Here is a 15,324-nt window from a genome sequence, read left to right on the forward strand (position 1 = left end):
GTGCAGGTGGCCTATGAGAGGGATGATGGTGGGAGGGGACATGGAAATGGGAGCACCGCTCCAACTTCCACCCCTTGGTCAGGGCCCCAGACAGGGATAGCAGAGTCTGCACATGCACATTCGCAGGAGGAGCAGACTTTGGCAGAACCATCAGTGGCTCCAAAACCCAGAGGACGACTGCCAAAGGCGTCTAAGCAGGCGCAGCATGAAGATGAGGAGGCTGTCTCTGCTGAAGCTGCAGGGGCAGCACAACGTAGAAGCACCCAGAAAAGAAAGATCCCACACAAATAGTCACAAGGGTAGTCACTCGGGTGCGTCTTTCTTTATCAATGTCATGTTAGCATTCTATGAAGTGCTGTTAATAAATCATGTAATTGTCACAATTGGAGGTCGTTAGCAAATTTGTGTGATGAAATGGAAGTGGCAGAGTGAAGGGTCAGGGCTCATTTCACACCCAGCAATGGTGGTGAGAGTCAAAACAAGGGATGAATCATTGTTTGACTACTGCATGGTGTTGGGTGATGCAAACCTGCGTACGCAGATGTATGAGCTGTATCAGGTTATTGAAATCTGCCATTGATAAGGGTATCCCTGGCGTGACGGGCAGCAACGTGATCGTGTACTGGTTGCAATGGGACCACCAGCTCGTCCAGGTGTTCCTCATCCTCGTCACCAATCTCATGGTGCTCCTCCTCGTCCTCCGATGAGGCTGTGCGCTCAGTGCCGTCCTCCTCATCCAGTACTAATCCTCGCTGCTGCACAATGTTGTGCAGGGTGCAGCACAACACGATTATTCGGGAGACCCTGGCTGTCGCGAACTGAAGGCCTCCTCCAGATCTGTCGAGGTATCTGAAGCGCATTTTGAGCAAGTCTGCTCGATGACACTTCTCGTGGAGATGTGGTTTTGATTGCAATATCCCTCAGGCTCATTTGTTGGCCTCCTCAAAGGTGTCATGAGCCACGTCTTCAGGGGATAGCCCTCGTCTCCAAGCAGCCAGCTGGCAAGACTGTTTGGCGGTGCGAAGAGGAGAGGGCCGGCAGAATGGCGTAGGATGTATGGGTCATGGCAGCTGTCAGGGAACTTGGGCATACACATGGATGATAATCTTCCTATGGTTGCAGACCAGCTGAACGTTGAGGGAGTGGAAGCCCTTGAGATTAACAAATGCTACTGGGTTGTGATGGGGTGCCCTGATGACCACATGTGTGCAGTCGATGACTCCCTGCACCTGTGCGAAGCCAGCTAGAGCTGCAAATTAAGTGCACGCCCATTAACACTGGCTTCATCAGTGGCAAAATGTATACAATTTGCGGACTTGTTAAAGAGGGCATCGGTTACCTGTGAGATGCATCTGTGTGCGGCCAACTGCGAGATGCCGCAAAGGTCTGCTGCAGATGCCTGGAAGAAACCCGAGGCAAAGAAGTTGAGGGCAAAGGTGTCTTTGACAGCCACTGGTAAGGAGTGTCCACCCATTTCCTCTGGGCTGCAGGTCTTGCTCCAGCAAAGCACAAATGTCAGCGACGACCTAGCGCGATAGCCTGAGCCTCCTTTGGCACTGCTGCTCCGTGATGTTGAGGCTCATCCGCTGCCTGTATACCCTGTTTTGGTGCAGCCCTGCGCTTATGCCCCCTGCAGCATCAGGTGGTTGAGGAGAAGGTTGGCGCTCTTGTTGTTGCTGCTGCTGGTGTGGCTGGTTCTGCTGCTGCTGCGAGTGATCGTCATCAGATTCTCTCCAAGGTGAGAGAGCATAAATCGTGCCCATTCTGGTGTTTCAGATGCCAGGTGAAGTTGAGATGACAGAAGCAATCTATCAAGGGTGAGATATGATGTTGCAAGGAGGTGACAGTGAATAGAGAGTTTACTGCAAACACTTCCCAACTGCATAAAGCTGAAAAATCTCTTCCAAATACTGAAGGCTGAAGCTTCTGAGATTGGAAAGGTTTTAAACCACTTTTGTAGCTGTTACCCATTGAAAGAAATGGCGAGTTGTTCAGAAGCCGACATACTTACCTGCCGTGATCCCCGAGAGACAAGAATCTCGTGAAAAACTTGGCAAAATGCTTTGTAACTGGTAAAATGGTGATTTAATTACTTTAAACACCCTCCATAATTGAATGACCCGCCGCTTATTGCCGTGTCTGCAAAGCACAGGCAGAACCGGCACTAGGGAAACTCACGGTGGTTTAGAGCGGGATACCGTCCCGCTGTCAATCATTTGGATTTTGACAGCGGACTCGCCTCTGAATCCACACTCTGAGCACCGGCAAAATTCAGCCCAATGTTTGGGAAATAACAGGCGCAATCTCCTATCCAGCCAAGATTTGGTGCAGTGCATGGTGTCATTATGCCACCAGAGCCTGTTAACAATTTTAATATGTTTTAAAAATTGATTCAGGCAAGATACAACCACAACTTGCATTTAAATCGCACCTTTAATATAGAAAAACGTCCCAAGGTGCTTCATAGAGGCACAATTAGACAAAAATGGATGCCGAACCAAAGGAGGAGATATTAAGAGGGGTGACCAAAAGCTTGGTCAAAGAGGGTCTTAAAGAAGGAGAGAGAGGTGGGCAGAAGGTAGGATGGTATGAGCGATGCGAAGAGGTTGCACTTACTTCAGAGAATAAAGTTGTCCTAGGCACTACAATAAAGGAAGAAATGTTATTTAGCAAAGTACCGGGATTACTTTCATCACATAACGAATATTTATCTCAGATGTAAAAAAGCCTCAGCAACAAAGTGTCACTGGCTATAATATTTCATAATAGCACTAAAATACATAATCTCTTGATTACTGTTGCTTATTTTGTTTACAAGTTTTTTTCCCCACAGTGCATTCAGGAACTATTGCAAAATAGAAATTAAATAATGTCACGGCAATTTGAATTTACCACGTTTTTCAGGAAATACCCAAGTAATCGTCAATCTCTGCTTGTGAAAAACAGTCGATTTGTTGAAATATTTAATGCTTTCAGTGAGACTGTTTGTACTTACTTTTACAGCCAAATAATGCAAGTTGAGAACTTTATCAGGAAATATTTAAATGCTTAAATGTTTTCGTGTATTAGAAAAGCACTAATATAGAATTACTTCTCACATTAATTCTCCAATGTATTTTCTCTAGGGTATGCAACAAGAACTTGTATCACCATAATAGTTCCTGGAACAATTCTCTCAACCTACAGCCAGACTGTCACTTATTGGCCACTGTGACAAAGGCAGTAAATTTTAGAAATACAGTACTCATTTTTAAATTTATTTCAATCTGAAATGCAACAATTAGATTTTAAATGTAGTTATTGTAACTTTAAATAATTGGTATGATTTTGCCCTATGGGCACTCCAAACAGTCAAAAACAAATTTAAAAAAATAGAAATTTGATCAATGCTTGCTTGAAAAATCTCCATTGGAAAAGAAAATCAGCTGAGGTGTAAAACAGGCTGCCGATTCGCTATCACCCGTTTTTCACCCAGGCAATAAAACTTAAAATTACCCCATTGTCTTTTATTTAATTTCTAATTACAATGAATCCTTCTGTATTGAGATACTTTTTACAACTAGTACAGCTACAGACCAGCTTCAATCCTGGTCCATTTTAACAATTAAGAAATATTTCATTGGAAAATGGATACCGAAGCTTTAATTTTGCTGCTCAGGGGTTATTTGATATTATCAAAACAGTTAGTCTATGGGAAAGGGCCAAGTCTCAATGGACAAAATATGTCGACAAAGTGTGCATGGGGGCAGGGGCTGGAGAGAGAGAGAGAGAGAGAGAGAGAGAGAGAGAGATAGAGAGATCTGGAAAACAGGTACTGTAGGCACTGAACAACCAACCCTTACAACTAGTGAGCCGCTGCCAAGTCTTCCTGTGCTCTGCTAAGCTGAGTGTTTGTTTTGGACATTATTCAGAACTTGTGTTTATACATTAATCAGTAGGTACGTTTGGATCCAAAATTGTTTTAGGCTTTTAAAAGCAAATGCACTCAAATTTAGTCACTGAAAGCCGCTGACCTGTCTGATGTTTGGCCAGCTTCACTGTACTTTTTTGAAATACTGCACATTCAACAGGTAAATATTGGACATGCAATGAAAATATAAACTTTTAAACTTTCAACAGCTTATGAATGATCGAGAAACAAGAAGAACTAGAAGAATGCTATTAACCCTTAAATAATAGGTTTTCCAACTGGGATACCAAGGCCCTGTAGGGTTGGTAAGGGGATACTAGGGGTCCACAAGGTCATTAGATCTATATTTGTACACATTTATTAACTTACTAGCACATTATTATTTTGCTGTAAACTAATTAAAAATGTTTCCTGCAAACAATAGTACATTTTTTGGGGATAACTGACTATTTCTTTCAGACAGTGGGCCCCTAAAAGTGTGTCATTATTTTCAGGGGGTCTCCAACACATGAAAGGTTGAAAACTCCTGTCAGCAATTGTTTACGTTTTCAGCTCACACACTACATGATGCTGCAATAAACACTAATGTTGCAATAATTAAGCTACTCAAAGATCAGGAACAGTTGTATTCCTGTAATAAGAACATAGAAACAGGAGCAAGCCATTCAGTCCCTCGAGCCTATTCCGTCATTCAATCAGATCATGGCTGATCTGTACCTCAACTCCATTTACCTGCCTTTTCTCCAGATCCCTTGATACACTTACCCAACAAAATTACTAACCTATCTAACAATAAACTTAAATAAAAATGAAAAGAATTGAAACACCTGTAGACTTTCTGCTATGAATGTGGAAGTGACGGGAATGATGTGGTGTGGGTGTTGCGCCCAACTGAGACGAGCTTCAATGTACTCATTGTCCATTCGAATCATCAGACATGCTGAGGTAGTGCCCAGCAGCAGGGGCATGGATGGAATAGACATGAATGAAGCTGCTGATACACAGGATATCACTTTTGGCCTATCTAACCCCCTCCCCTCAAATGATAGAACATGTGCTGGAAAGTTGGAAGGATCAGCCAGCCACCACAGCATTTAACATGGTGACACCAGTTATAGGGCCATCTCATTATCCAGTACTCAATCCCAAGAGACTTCCACTGACACCCAGAAGCCAGTAACTTCACTTATCCCTGCCACAGGGAAGCACCTAGAAGGAACACAAGATTAGTACTTGGCACACACAAAACATATATTATTGGCCAGGGGTAGCACCAAAAAAAAACACACAACACACATGCAGTGAGTATTTGTAGGGCAACAAATTAGATTTATTTTATTACCATTTTGTCCAGAGCATTTCTTTCTCCTGTTGCAGAACAAGGTGCCAACAAATCAAAGGATGGGCTTCAATGGTAGTTGACACAGTGCAAAGGGCAAAGTTGGGAATGGTGTATTGCTCCACTGCACAGTGAGCATACAAACAAGTCAGCCACTTGGGTGAATGCCTCCTCTATAATAACCTAGTGTTATTATAGAGGAGGCTCTTCGTGGCTGCAAAGGTGTTTCTGCGTGGCTGCAAAGGTGTTTCTGCAGCAACATGCTCATGGTTATTGCCGGTCATCCTCTACTATTGACTGTGGATGGGCCTCTTCCTCAACGGCCTCCATCATTAGGCCTCTTTGGATGGCACTCTGCAAACAACGATGATTTTTAAGAGTCTCCATGAAAAGATGCCCCATAATCTGCCATGCACTGAAAGTGCAGTTTCCAGATGCAAGTAGTTTGTTATATGATTGCCACTAGCATAGACATTCACTTTTTAACCATGGGCTTCACAATTGTATAATTAGCCAGGGCAGCCGAGCAGCCAGTTTTCAAAACTACCTTCTCCTTCAAAGAACCCAAGCTTAGTGGATTGCCTTCAAGGAATCATTGAGTTTAAGCAGACTTTGGTAAGTGGCAGAAAAAGTCTTTTAAGTGCATTTACTGAATTTTAGTGAGTAAAAAAGTGAATTATTTGAAGTAAGTTAAATTTTTTAGAGTTGAAACCGGAAGTAGAATCTGGGTACAAAAAGGGGCAGGCTTAGAGCTGCAGGCTGAGTGCAATCGCATTGAGTGTAAGTAGTTTGGTAAGTGGCAGAGTGGCAGAGTTCGGGCAAGTGGGAGGTGAGGGGGTGCTTGTTGCTCTGTTTTGCTTCCCTCTCTCAGGCTAATCCAACACTGCGGACGCGGAGCAGTGAGACAATTCAACCGGACAGGTCCCCCAGACAGCTTCCACGAGGGAGGTTGGTGATCAGCTGGTTGGTAGGTTCTCTCCCTTCTTTTCTATACCTTTAAGTTGGTAAGTCCTATTAAATAGTGATGTAATATTATCATCTATATCGGGGCAGAGGGTCTCATAACGAATAATAAGAAATTTAATTAATTACACAGATATGGGTGAACAGGTGATGTGTCACTGTTGCGAAATGTGGGAGCTGGTGGACCCCATTGAGGCTCACGGTGATTACATTTGCGATAAGTGTTTGCTGCTAGAGGAACTCAAGCTCCATGTTAAAGAGCTTGAGACCGAGCTTCAGACACTGCGACACATCAGGGAGGGGGAGAAGTTCCTGGACTCTATGTTTCAGGAGGTGGTCACACCTATGAAATTAATTACTGCAGATGTAGTCCGTGGTCAGGGACAGGACGGTGTGACTATGAGTGAGGAAGGTACAGGGATCCAGGATGTAGTATTGAAGGAGCCGCAGCCCTTGCTCTTGTCAAGCATGATTGAGGTTCTTACTCCCTGTGAGGGCAGGAGCGGGGACTGCAGGGAGGATGAGCAACCTGGCCACAGCACCGTGGTACAGGGGGCCATTCCAGTGGAGGGAGTAAAAAGAAATGTTGTAGTGGTAGGGGATAGTATCATTAGGGGGATAGATAGGGTTCTCTGCAGTCAAGAGCGGGAGTCCTGAAGGCTGTGTTGCCTGCCCGGTGCCAGGGTTAAGGACATCTCTTCTGGGCTGGAAAGAAACTTGGAGTGGGAGTGGGAGGATCCAGTTGTCGTGGTCCATGTTGGTACAAACGACGTAGATAGGACAAGGAAGACAGTTCTGTTAAAGGAGTATGAGCAGCTAGGGGTCAAATTAAAAAACAGAACCTCAAGGGTAATAATCTCTGGGTTATTACCGGAGCCACGAGCAAATTTGGCTAGGATAAATAAAATTAAAGAGTTAAATGCGTGGCTCAAAGACTGGTGTGGGAGAAATGGTTTTGCTTCTTGGGACACTGGCACCAGTACTGGGACAGGAGGGAGCTGTTCCATTGGGACAGACTCCACTTGGCCAGTGCTGGGACTAGAGTCCTGGTGAATCATATAACTAGGGCTGTAGAGAGGGCTTTAAACTAATTAGTGGGGGGGGGGGGGGGGGGGGGGGGAGGTTTCTAGAGAGCAAATAACAGTAATGACAACGGAGAAGGTCATAGACTTAGGTAGCAGTGGGGAAATTAAAAAACAGAACGTGTCAGGAAGGGGCAGAAGGTATGGAGTAAAAGGTAAAGTAGTAAAAGGGGAAAAAACAGGAACTAAGTGTCACAAAACATATTTGAAAGTTCTTTATCTGAATGCACATAGCATTCGTAACAAAATGAATGAGTTAAATGGCACAAATAACTACATATGGGTATGATCTTGTGGCCATTACAGAAACATGGCTGCAGGGTGACCATGACTGGGAATTAAACATACCAGGTTATTTAACAATCAGGAAGGACAGGCAGGAAGGGAGGGGCAGTGGGGTGGCTATGTTAATAAAGGAAGGAATCACTATAATACAGAGAAATGATTTTGGGTCAAAGGAGGATAGTGAAACAGTTTGGGTAGAGATAAGGAATAATAAGGGGAAAAAACCACTAGTGGGCGTAGTCTATAGGCCTCCGAACAGTTGCAACTTTGTTGGACGGAGTATTAATCAGGAAATAGTTGAGGCTTGTAATAAGGGAACAGCTATAATTATGGGGGATTTTAACTATCATATTAACTGGACAAATCAAATTGGGCAGAGCAGCCTTGAGGATGAGTTCATTGAGTGTATTGGGGATGGGTTTCTTGAGCAGTATGTAATTGAACCGACCAGGGGGCAAGCAACCTTGGATTTGGTCCTGTGTAATGAGACAGGATTAATTAAAAATGTCCTAGTAAAGGATCCCCTTGGAATGAGTGACCATAACATGGTTGAATTCCATATTCAAGTAGAGGGTGAGAAGGTTGGATCTCAAACAAGCGTGCTTAGCTTGAATAAAGGAGACTATGAAGGTATGAGAGTGGAATTGATTAGAGTGGACTGGGAAAATAGATTAAAGGGTAAGACGGTACATGATCAGTGGTGTACATTAGGAGTTATTTTACAACTTCCAAAAAATATATATTCCACTGAGGAAAAAAGGGTGTAAAAGAAAAAGATAGCCATCCATGGCTAAGTAAAGTAATTAAGGATAGTATCCGACTAAAAACAAGGGCATATAAAGGTAGCCAAATCTAGTGGGAGGATAGAAGATTGGGAAGTCTTTAAAAGACAGCAAAAAATAACTAAAAGATTGATTAAGAAAGGGAAGATAGATTATGAAAGTAAATTAGCAAAAAATATAAAAACGGATAGCAAAAGTTTCTATAGTTATATAAAAAGAAAAAGGGTGGTTAAAGTAAATGTTGGTCCCTTAGGGGATGAGACTGGGAAATTAATGGTGGGAAACATGGAGATGGCAAAAACGCTGAACAAATATTTTGTATCAGTCTTTATGGTAGAGGACACTAAGAATATCCCAACACTGGACAAACAGGGGGCTCTAGGGGGAGAGGCGCTAAATACGATTAAAATCACTAAGGAAGTGGTACTTGGTAAAATAATGGGACTTAAGCCGGATAAATCCCCTGGACCTGATGGCTTACATCCTAGGGTCTTGAGGGAAGTGGCGGTAGGGATTGTGGATGCATTGGTGATAATTTTCCAAAACTTCCTGGACTCAGCAAAGGTCCCGGCAGATTGGAAAACTGCTAATGTAACACCCTTATTTAAAAAGGGTAGTAGGCAGAAGGCTGGAAACTATAGACCTGTTAGCCTAACATCTGTGGTTGGTAAAATGTTAGAGTCCATTATTAAGGAGACAGTAACGGGACATTTGGATAAACATAATTTAATAGGACAAACTCAGCATGGTTTCATGAAGGGGAAGTCATGTTTGACAAATTTGCTTGAGTTCTATGAGGAAGTAACATACAGGGTGGATAAAGGAGAACCAGTGGACGTAGTGTATTTAGACTTCCAAAAGGCATTTGACAAGGTGCCACACAAAAGATTATTGCTCAAAATAAAAAAATCACAGGATTGGGGGTAATATTCTGGCGTGGGTGGAGAATCGGCACTCTAACAGAAAGCAGAGAGTTGGGATAAATGGTTCATTCTCAGACTGGCAATCAGTAACTAGTGGTGTTCCGCAGGGGTCAGTGCTGGGTCCCCAACTCTTTACAATCTATATTAACGATTTGGAGGAGGGGACAGAGTGTAACATATCAAAGTTTGCAGATGATACAAAGATGGGAGGGAAAGTAGTGAGTGAGGAGGACATAAAAAACCTGCAAAGTGACATAGTGGGCAGAGATTTGGCAGATGGAATACAATACTGGAAAGTGTGAGGTTATGCACTTTGGCAGGAAAAAAATCATAGAGCAAGTTATTATCTTAATGGCAAGAAACTGGAAAGTACTGTAGTACAAAGGGATCTGGGGGTCCTGGTGCACGAAACTCAAAAAGTTAGTATGCAGGTGCAGCAAGTGATCAAGAAGGCCAATGGAATGTTGGCTTTTATTGCTAGGGGGATAGAATATAAAAACAGGGAGGTATTGCTGCAGTTATACAAGGTATTGGTGAGACCGCACCTGGAATACTGCATACAGTTTTGGTGTCCATACTTAAGAAAAGACATACTTGCTCTCGAGTCAGTACAAAGAAGGTTCACTCGGTTAATCCCGGGGATGAGGGGGTGGTCATATGAGGAGAGGTTGAGTAGATTGGGACTCTACTCATTGGAGTTCAGAAGAATGAGAGGCGATCTTATTGAAACATATAAGATTGTGAAGGGGCTTGATCGGGTGGATGCGGTGAGGATGTTCCCAATGATCGGTGAAACTAGAACTAGGGGGCATAATCTTAAAATAAGGGGCTGCTCTTTCAAAACTGAGATGAGGAGAAACTTCTTCACTCAGAGGGTGGTAGGTTTGTGGAATTTGCTGCCCCAGAAAGCTGTGGAAGCTACATCATTAAATAAATTTAAAACAGAAATAGATAGTTTCCTAGAAGTAAAGGGAATTAAGGGTTACAGGGAGCGGGCAGGAAATTGGACATGAGTCTAGGTTCGGAATGGTCATGGCCCTGTGGGTAGTGGAGCGGGCCCAGGGGCCGTGTAGCCTGGTTCTGCTCCTACTTCTTGTGTTCTAATTCTGTGTTAGATTTCAGGAGATGGTTTTATTCCTGTTCCTGGCTGGGGCGGAGATCGCCTTTACAGAAGGCAAGTACTGTAGAAAATATAGGGACAGAGTGATCTCCTGGAAGAGTTTCGATCGCCTAGATGGGTCGGAGAGGAATTTCCCAGATTTTTTTCTCCCAAATTGGCCATTGGGTTTTTTATCTGGTTTTTCACCTCTCCCGGGAGATCACATGGGTTCGGGTGGGCTGGAGAGTGATAGAAGATTTGAGGTTAGGATCAGATCAGACATGCTCTTATTGAATGGTGGAGCAGGCTCGAGGGGCCAATTGGCCTACTCCTGCTCCTATTTCTTATGTTCTTATGGCTGTTTTCTGTTAACCTGTTTCATGCTGTATTGCAGATTACTGACCAGCTGGAAATTGATAGAGAGCCCTCGTGGTTCATGAATGAGGTAGATTTGTGTCTACGGGTGTGGATGCCCACAAGGGTACCAGCAAATGCCTTATTTCCTCTTGTATCACTTAAAGCATAAAATACTGTGTGATTGGGGCACTTTCAAGATAACCCCCAGCATTTACTTCACATCGACTTGCCCAATGGCATTATACTCTGTAGTTTGCGGTTATATACCCTGGTGCTTCCTGAGGTGGAGTGAAATTTGGTATTGAGAGATCCCCTCCTCTTTAAAGGATCTTTCTGCTCTGCTGAACTCTTGTAAATACTTTACTGTGGTGTTGGAAAAATAACAGAAATAAGACCCTGGACTCTCTGCCTCCTCTGTTCTCCAATTTGGAGGTGGGAGCAACCTCGAAAAATTGGGTTTTCATAAAATCAAAAGTTTAAATTCTGAATATTGACATGCAAAAACATGTGAACACAGAGAATGCTGCTACCAGCCAAGCAAACTCATCGAAAGCCTCCGATGCCAGTCTGTATCTGGACAAGCAAACTTACCTGAGGCATAAAATGATTCAATGTCATACTATTTGATTGATATTATACAATACGATAAAAACATTTTTGTTCCCTCCCCCATAGCTTAGTGGGTAAATAAACACTTCTTGTGTTATATGCCAGAAACATTTCAGGTTCAGTCTTTCTTTACATTGCGCTGAGTTAGTTGATTTTAGATAGACCAACAATGTCGGCACTACAACTGGCCTCAACATCTCTAGAGGGCAAGGTGCAAGAAAAAAAATCATACAGCACTACTGCTCTTGACTGCTAACTAATGAGCACTTCTAGTAACTGACCAGGCTTATAAATGAGGAGGCACCAAGCCAAGCTACTAAAGGACTACTGGCACACGTAGACCTCCACTCCAGCCTAAAGACTGAAGGAATAAAAGGAAGGAAAAAAGAGGGAAGGAAATAAAAGACATTATTACTTAAAATGCATTTGTTATATTAATTAATGTTAAATGCAAATTTCTGCTACAACTTTAAGAGTAAGGCTATTTTATTAAATCAGTAACAGGATGACTGCTTGAAAGTTCCACTGCACCTGCCTCACATTATAAAGAAACCATAGTAGTTGCTAGTTTATGTAGACCGACGATCAAACAAAATAGAAAGCATAACTGAAATGAACATTTCAGTGTTATCATGGATGTTATCTATATTTTTAAAGTCTGTATGTATTAATTTCTTGATATACAAATGCAGAGTTCTAATTTCCTCTCTCATTAGTGCATGATAATTACATGATATTATCGGTCATGTGGTTGGCACGGGCCAATCAATTCAGAGAATCACATCCCCGATACAAATTCAAAGCGAGCAACCCAGGAGGAAAAGCATAGGGGCATTAAATAAAACTTTTTTTTCATTTTCTTTCAGTTATAAAGATATTGGAGATAAGATAGATGGCTGTTTGACTGGGCGGGGCGGTTGGAGGCAGGAGGTCATGTGATGAAAGCTCCAAGATTACGTCCAACCAGAGTTGGCAATCCTATAACCATTTTAAAGTTGTACCTGAAAGTTTCATTGAATCATAGAATGATACAGCACAGAAGGAGGCCATTCGGGCAATCGTGCCTGTGCCAGCTCTGGTTCAGCTATTCAATTAGTCCCACTCCCCTGCTCTTTCCCCATAGCCCTGTCAATTTTTTCCCCTTCTAGTATTTAGCCAATGCCCTTTTGAAATATGATTGAATCTGCTTCCACCACCCTTTCAGGCAATGCATTCCAGATCACAACAATTGGCTGTGTAAAAAAATGTTTCCTCATGTTGCCGCTGGTTCTTTTGCCAATCTGGGTCCTCTGGTTACTGACCCTTCTGCCACTGGAAACAGTTTCTCTTTATTTATTCTATCAAAACCCTTCATGATTTTGAACATGATCAAATTTCCTCTTAACCTTCTCTACTCAAAAGGAAAACAATCCCAGCTTCTCCAATATCACCACATAACTGAAGTCCCTCATCTTTGGTACTGTTCTAGTAAATCTCCTCTGCACCCTCTCTAAGGCCTTGACATCCTTCCTGAGGTGTGGTGCCCAGAATTGGACACAATACTCCAGCTGAGGCCTAACCAGTGATTTATAAATGTTCAGCATAACTTCCTTGCTTTTGTACTCTATGGACAGAAATGAGGAGGAATTTCTTCACCCAGAGAGTGGTGAACCTGTGGAATTCTCTACCACAGAAGGCAGTAGAGGCCAATTCATTAAATATATTCAAGAAGGAGTTGGATATATTTCTTAAGGCTAAAGGGATCAAGGGGTATGGGGAGAAAGCAGGGACCGGGTACTGAATTTGGATGATCAGCCATGATCGCATTGAATGGCGGAGCAGGCTCGAGGGGCCGAATGGCCTACTCCTGCTCCTATCTTCTATGTTTCTATTAATAAAGCCAAGGATCTCATATGCCTTTTTCACAGCCTTCTCAACTGGTTCTGCCACCTTCAAAGAGTTGCGTACGTACACCTCCAGGTCTCTGTTCTTGCACCCCCTTTAAAATTGTACCATTTAGTTTATATTGCCTCTCCTCATTCTTCCTACCAAAATGTATCACTTCCCAATTCTCTGCATTAAATGTTATCTGCCACGTGTCTGCCCATTTCACCAGTCTGCCTATGTCCTCTTGAAGTCTGTTACTATCCTCCTCAGTAAATTCTAACTGAATATGTAGTTTATAAAACAACTTCAGAAGAAAAGATGAAATCAAAGGATGTTACAAAATGAATTAGAGACATTTTACCAAAGTATTCTAATGGTTTTCCAACAATCTGATTTCAATTAGCATTTTAAGACATCCTCCTTATAAAGTGAAACGGAGAGAAAATCCTTTTAAAATAACACAAGCTCTTCACTTCCTTTTACAATGTTCCTCAGTTACAATCAAACTCTCAAATTTTTATATTTATTGTAGCAGTTCTTTAGCTTAAAAAGGTGAGTATGCAGGTTATATCTGAAAGTTTACCTCAGCAAGATGAAGTAACTAAACATTTCACAAGTTCTAACTGAAACCCTAAACAGAGTTAAGGCCTGGACTTGATCAAGTCTTGGGCCCCAGACAAGCCTCAGACTCATTATGAGCACCACCAATCAGAGGCTTCAGCTGGTGAGGCGTTATCAAGTACAATTTAAAAAAAAATTCTGTGAGCATTACCACAGGAACACAACCTTTAGTTTTAAAAATCATAAATGGTGTATGAATATTCACTGTTTCACTGAAAATGAACAGTGTTAACAAGGCAAAAGACAGTTTGATATAAAACTTAAGATCGGATAGAATGTTTTCTTCATTTAAAAATCTAAGCAATTCAAAAATACATCTAACCAACATTAAAACCTAGCAGATTTGAATATGCTGTGCTTACATTTACCTAAACGTGCAGCTTTTGCAGAGATAAAATATAGTCACGAGTGCCAGAAATCGGAAATCAAACCAGATACTGCTGGAAATTCAGCATCTGAAAAAGAAAGGAATATGACCAATTCAAATGTGCCCTTCATTACAACAAAGGGCCTTTCCTGAAAGGCTAACTTTTCTTTTGCTTTCAGATTCTGATCAATGGAATGTGCATTTCAAGCATTTTCTTGTTTTATTGCAGTTAGTTCATCTCTGCTGAATTGGCTTAAATTATCATTTTTAAGTATTATGCAACAGATAGCATGTGAATAACAAGTAAAATAAATGGAGAGAATAAACAAACAAATTTATTTTTAAATTCTCAAACTTCAAAGCCCTGTCTCTTCAAGCACTTCTTAAAGGCAGAATCACCCCACTGTCATGACTTTTAATTAAGTCACATAATATCTTTGATGCAAATATTTTTCAGCTGTCCATCCTACAGATACCAAACATATGTAGGAGAGACATTATCTGTCACATACCAGTTTTCAGTTAAAACTGCAGCTCCAGCAAACTTAAATGTTTCACAGCTAGAGATTTCACCATCTTATAACCAGCTAAAGGGACATCAAAACTACAAATTAAGTTAAAACTGTGCAGTCTAGGCCTCCCAAAGAAAGCCCTATTCACACAGCCTGCTGGTAATACTTTTCCTTCTTGCTGCCAACCATCAAGACGACCGCAAGCTTTGTGGTCTACAGCAGAGGCATTGCAAGTTAAATCACCACACTCACTGAATTGGACCACAGGCAGATCCCTCAATTCCCAAAGTTACATAAGCCAAAGTCTGTCCACTAGACGTTTATTCTTCAAACACTACGAGACACTGTGATGGTGTAGTACTGCACATCTTTACAGCAGGAGCCCACACTGAACAGGAAGATAGCAAGGATAATTAAAAATTCTTGGCATCTGACCAAGGACAAATTCTAGCCACAAATCTACATTTAACATTTTGAAAGAATGTTTAATCTTATTTAATATGAATTAGTATTGGGGGGGGGGGGGGGGGGAGAGAGAGACAAGAGAATACACACAAAAAAAAATGAATCAATCCTGAATTTGGAGTACAAACAGGAAAATTGGCTGGG

General features: G+C 42.1%; 1 protein-coding gene across 7 annotated transcripts in view; it reads right to left on the reverse strand.

Moving 5' to 3' along the window:
- fgfr2 (fibroblast growth factor receptor 2) overlaps positions 1-15,324 on the reverse strand; it is a 177,828-nt gene that overhangs the window by 140,140 nt on the left and 22,364 nt on the right. For 3 of the 7 annotated variants that reach the window (XM_085994561.1, XM_085994557.1, XM_085994556.1), the window contains one exon: positions 14,205-14,291. The exons of 3 other annotated variants lie outside the window; for them this stretch is intronic. The gene's annotated coding sequence lies outside the window, so the exon portion shown is untranslated. Of the gene's footprint in view, positions 1-14,198; positions 14,292-15,324 lie in introns of all 7 variants that reach the window. One more of the 7 variants, XM_085994558.1, reaches the window with a different exon arrangement.

Source organism: Somniosus microcephalus, chromosome 8 (assembly GCF_052327205.1).
Source record: "Somniosus microcephalus isolate GS21.2 chromosome 8, FLI_Smic_1.0, whole genome shotgun sequence".
Taxonomy (NCBI): domain Eukaryota; kingdom Metazoa; phylum Chordata; class Chondrichthyes; order Squaliformes; family Somniosidae; genus Somniosus; species Somniosus microcephalus.